The sequence below is a fragment of the Clinocottus analis genome, unplaced genomic scaffold (genome assembly GCF_023055335.1).
Source record: "Clinocottus analis isolate CAN_PGR_092001 unplaced genomic scaffold, fCliAna1.0.p SCAF_5, whole genome shotgun sequence".
Taxonomy (NCBI): domain Eukaryota; kingdom Metazoa; phylum Chordata; class Actinopteri; order Perciformes; family Cottidae; genus Clinocottus; species Clinocottus analis.
The window spans coordinates 6133446-6139445 of record NW_027176207.1 but is presented as its reverse complement, the minus strand read 5'-3'; the positions used below and the strand labels follow the sequence as shown (position 1 = coordinate 6139445).

The 6000-nt window shown below is 39.3% G+C and overlaps 1 protein-coding gene across 4 annotated transcripts in view; it reads right to left on the bottom strand.

Moving 5' to 3' along the window:
- Positions 1–6000, bottom strand: part of amot (angiomotin) — a 37182-nt gene that overhangs the window by 29083 nt on the left and 2099 nt on the right. The window lies entirely within an intron of this gene.

Here is a 6000-nt window from a genome sequence, read left to right as displayed (position 1 = left end):
TCAAAGCTTTTTAGAGGTTGCTTATAGACTTTTACCCAACATTTTGCTAAGAACGTTGACTGCTCAATATACCCTAATGGCAACAGGTAAAACAAGTCAAACTGATTAGTGACTGATACCGTCTCATTTGTGCTGGAAAACAAAACATTTTGAGGAAGCATGGAAGTTTTTTTTGCATGTCTTTGAAATGCATTTAGTGTTTTAATCTCCTATTCACACGGTAACAACTTAATTGGTCGCTTTTTCATTTTCTTTGAACACCTTGTACCCCAAACTAAATTACACAATCACCCGTTTTCACCTCCACAGCATGAACTTGAATTCAGCTCTCATCCTGAGGCCATTTATTTTAGAAAAGCGGAAAGCGGGATGAGAAAAAACTGTCTTACCTGTGTTTTCCTCAAGCAATCCTGTCGTTATATACTTCTAAGTAAAAAATAAAGTGGTAATCCAATGTTTGTCCGTTTTACCAACTGTCTCGTTAATTTCTACCGTGTGTATGTTTGAGGCAGCACACCTATCTTTCCATTTCCAACCCCCCTCTTTCCCTCATTCCAACAGGTGGGGCTGGGAGGTAGAGACAGGTGGATCTGGCAACCATTCAGCACTGAGCCACTCCTTCATACCTGTGCACCAGTGTAACTGCTTTACGAGCGTTTACTCTGCCAACCGTCAATGACATTTACACTGGAGAGTAAAACCTCCCCGTTTGACTGGTTGTGACCTAAACAACAATCACTTGAACTGCTGGGTAATGTTGTTCAATGTGATTATAAAAAAAGATGTTGAAAGCAGAATTTGACATTCCCCTCCGCTATTGTACTAAACAGATTAGCTTTTGGTTGTTTTCATTTCATAAAACAGTCCAGTTAAAGAAAATCTATCTGATGCAGCAAATAGTGTCTATGCATGTGCTTGCCATGTCTGTGGTTCAGTGGTAAAGGGTCGTCCTTCAATCAGAGGATCGGCGGTTTGATTCCCAGTCCCGCTATGTTGATGTGTCCTTGGGCTTAACCCCATTTAACCCCAAATTGCTTCCACAGGTAGTCCCTACCATCAATGTGTGAATGGGTGAATGATGACATGTAGTTTTAAAGTGTATTGAGTGGTCGGGAAACAAGAAAAGTGCTATACAAATACAAGTCCATTTACCAAATATTATATGTTATTCAATTAAATAACAAACAGCTGATTCATACATGACAGGAAAAAATGGATATACAGTCACATGGTCTCAATGTATATATAATTTCAAATGATTTGTTTAATTATTGTGGAGCACAAAATGCCTTATAATAACTCAAAACAAATTGTTTGATGTTCACACTGACTTGATTTAAAACTTTATTACGTCTTGGCCTTAGGGCAGACACACCATCATGGCTGTCTTGTTTACATAACTGGCCCAGTTCTTCTCTGTATGTCAATCGGACAGTAACATAAGACAGTACACCCGTCTCAGCTCTACATGTTAACAATTTTCCGAAATTGTAAAATGCTTCTGCAGCCCTTTGTTGAAACACTCCCCCTCTCCAGCTTTGCTTCTTTATGTTCACAAACCAAAGCCAAACTGCAACATATATGTTCAATAAACTCAATAAATCACAAACCAGGACAAGTGAAAGGTAAACAAAAATGGGCGTATAATAAGAATCTGAGCCCATCAGTGGCAAAAACAAGCACTTTTAGTAGACGTAGTATATTGACGGTGCGTAATTGCACTGAAGTACTATATTGCAGCCTGTTTTGAGGCTGCAGCACTCTCGCTCAATACTGGTCCAATGTCATAGGTTGTTGTCTCCACTGCGAAATTAGCTTTTAAGTAGGAACGTTTTCAGGATGTAAGATGAAACTTGAAATCAAGATAAGTGCAAAGCCTGCTTTATTGACATCTAAAATGACAAAAGCCAGAAGAAACAAAGACATGAGTCAAGCTGGGTGGTGTAATTACAAAATGACATAGATGGGAACCCAACCTCAGGTATTTGAACTGACAGGTAGACTAAACAAATACAGGTTCAACAAGAAAGCTCCCAAAATGTTACACACTGGGAAGGATGAAAATAAAAAAGAAGAAGTGGTCCTTTATTAATCTCCTTGGAGAAATTATTCTCTGCATTTGACCCATCCTCAGGGACGCTTCAACATGCAAACTATGGGAAGACTGGGGATCAAACCAGCTACTTTGTGGTTAGGGGACAGCCACTCTATCAATGAGCTAATTGTGTTTTTACATATTCAATTAATGATGCCGCTCAGTTAACAAAAACATTTTTGTCTGGGAAAAGTTCAGTTACTCTCCGCTTTCTCTTTCAAGAAACTTCCTCTGGGCGCTTTCCATTACTACCACAGTTTTCTACTTCTTCCCTGAGTGTTTTGGCTGAAAGGCCACACTGGTGGTGACTGTTAAGGCAATTCAAGTTAAATTAAACCCAGCAAACCCTGAAACATGTATCAGTGAACTATCTGCAACATTCATGTGTAACTTCTTAAACTGTATTTTACAAGTCCCCTCAGTAACATCTTTAAAACTGGAGCTGCGGATGGATCTTTGCAGGAGCCTCACGTTTCCATAGATCATGACTGAGTCTGGAGCCGGTGCTCCCTCCTGCACAGGATACGTTTCTTTACAATATTTCAAAAATTATTGTTAAATCCTACAACACAGAGTGTGCCACTAATTCCAAACACATGACTTGATTTTTTGGCCATAACTCAATGTTTGTCCAAACATCACCAAGCTTGCTGGATATTTTTAATTAAGTTTTTGAAACATGTGCCCAACATGCCAAGATGTATGGTAAATGGAATTCACTTGTATAGCACTTCTAGTCTCATGACACTCAAAGCACTTTAACACTACATGTTCATTCATTCACAGCCATCTATACACTGATGGAACAAATCAGGGTTAACTGTTTTGCCCAAGGACATATCGACATGGAGTAGCGGAGCCGGGAATTGATTGAAGCACCTCTGATTGAAGGACAACACTGCTCTACCACAAGGCCACAGTCGCCCCGCTTGATACTACTAAAAATGTTGACAGATATTTTGTTAGATCAGGGGTCAGCAACCAGCTGCTCCGAAGCTGCATGCGGCTATATTCAGATCCTCTTTTGCAGCTCTGAGACTTTCACAAAAAAATATTCAAAATAAACAGTGAACAATCTTTTAAAAGGGAGCACCTAATATATTGCAGTTTGAGGTGATACTTTGTCATAAAAAATTTTCATATTTTTTTGGACTAAAATGTGCCTCACATTCCATCACGTTCTAGTTAAACCTCTTTCCCTGTAGGTGGCTAAATCATGATTCACAGAGCTTCACCCTCAATATACTGTCAATAGAACTTAAAGTCAAGAAGAAAAATAAAGAGTTTAATTCTTTGTGGACTTATTCATTTTCTTTCACTGCCAATGATGTTGGCTGACCTGTATGCTTGATATGCAACGAGAAACCAGCAAACAACAAAACATTTAATGTTAAAAGACTCTTCCAGAACAAGCACACAGCATTTACTTAACAATATCAAGCTGCAGATGAATAAAGAAGAGTGATTCCTCAACTGCTGCAGCAAACATAAACAGTAAACAAACAAATCCATTCATCCATATTCATCTGCTATCTGGGCTTGGGTCGCAGTGGCAGCAGGCCCTGCAGGCTGACCCAGGCCTCCCTCTCACTCACAACATTTACCAATTTATTCTGGGGGATCCTGATGCATTCCCCAGCCAGCTAAGCGATATGATCCCTCCAGCGTGTCATGGGTCTTCCTCAGGGTCTCCTACCAGTTGGATATGACAGGGTTGCAAAATTCCGGGAATATTCAAAGTTGGAAACTTTCCACGGGGATAAACGGGAATAAACGAGAATTATTGGGAATTAACTGGAAATTTTGGGGTAATTTTACTATATTTACCTTGTCATAAGCAGACATGCATGCAAACATTTATAATACAACTTTTAAAAATGACTTTTTTGACATTCCGAAAGCCGTGAGTAATCGAGGTGATGGTGTACTTTTGAGACATACAAATGTCCTACTCTCACTGCTGTAAAAAGGCTACTGTATACAAATAAACTTGGTATTAAAATGAACAAGGCTTCAGTTTACGAAGTAATCAGTATGTGAATGACAGTGTTGGGAAAGTTCACTTTCTACATGAACTAGTTCATAGTCCATAATTCAAAAATTTTGAACTAAGTTCACAGCTCCAAAAAATGAACTAGTTCAGTTATTTTTTTCAATATGTTGCAAGCTATAATAGAAATCTCTGTCTGCAATACCGCTCTTGGCCTCTACGCAACTCGGCGCTCTCACACTTGCCAGGCATCGGGCTGAAACGTTCAGACGCAACACTGATGACAAAGACGTTCAAAACAACAGAACGTTTTATGTCTACGTTTATGTTTCTGGCAAACAATGTTCCCAACCAGCTGCATTCAGGGTCCAGCTGAGCTAGACATGCATAGTCTTGTTCTCAACTACATTTAAGTTCTTTGTTATATGCTTTTGCAAAAAACTTAGGCACATTTTTTTTCAAAATTCTCGAGCCAAAATTCCAGTGGAAACTTTGCGGAAATTTACCGGAAAATTTCCGCCCTTTTGCAACCCTAGTTGGACATGCCTGGAAAACCTCTAATGGGCAGACACGGTCATCTCATTTAAGAGTAGACTTAAGACTTTTTCACTTTGACAGCGCTTATACTTAGATCTATCTGGCTTAGGCCCTTTTCTGTTGATCTCTCTCATGTTCCTTCCCTTTTTCCCCTGTAATAGAGTTTTTACTATCTATATTTGGGGGAGTTTTTCCTGATCTGATGTGAGGTCCTGGGACAGGGATGTTATGAGTACAGATTTTCCCTTCGAGGCAAATCTTGTATTTGTGATTTTGGGCTATACAAAATAAACTGAATTAAATTGAATTAAATCAATGGAAGGCATCCTGATTAGATGCCCGAACCACCTCAGCCGACTTCTTTTGACACAAAGGAGTAGCGCCTCCACTCATAGTTTCCTCCCGGGCCACGTTTCTTGTACCTGGCTAACTGAGTTAGCCTTAGGATAAGATTAAGTCAGGCTTTTCGGTTCCACAAAGCAAGTTTGGCAAAATCACCATGGCAATACATCAAAAAATTTGAACCACTTCATTGCCAGCTAACTGAAATTCACTGGATAAACTGGCCACTCCCACCGGACGAAAAAGGCAGCTCCTTTCCTTATCGGGAAAGCCGCAGACATTCCTTGCAGGCCATGCTCTAAAATGTATTTAGCGCTTAACCGTCCTATTACCTTTGGGGTCAATTTGACCCCATTCAATGTTTAACGTCTCTAAATATATGGTTGATATTTTTTTTTTGCTTCATATTTCATGATTTTTGCTAATTTTATGAGGACAACTGGATAAACATAAAATTGACATGATGGTATGTTTTCAAAGTCCTGTACACATCTTTGATTTTTCTGGGTCAATTTGACCCTAGGCTGTTTTTCACTGTGTAAAACATAAGAAATATAAACATTTCAGACAAATTGGTTTTGGTTGTTTTGGATGATAATGAGGTCACTATAACATACAATTGTATAAATTTCAGAAAGTTTTAGAGCCTGAACCTTACTTAAGAAACTTATGGATGTGTTGAAAGCGCTCATAATTATACGACAGTCACAGCAGTTTGGCACTCTGTCAGACTTAGGGCAACATTTACGTGAGGTATCAGAATTTCTTGTCAGAAACTTTTTATAACAGAAAGACCACAGTCCCAAAGGCACATGCCATCAAGACAATATAGGTCAAATACATCGAACACCTCAAATCTACAGTTGAAGCTAACCAGACAAAAGATTTATTAGCAGGCAAGAGTCCCATCATTAACACTGCTCAGTTCATCCAAGCAGTGGCAGATAATATGAAAGAAACACTACCACAGCAGAGCACAGGCCAGTGGTACAGCCAGCCAAAAAGAGGTTTACAATAGCTTTAACAATTAAATGGC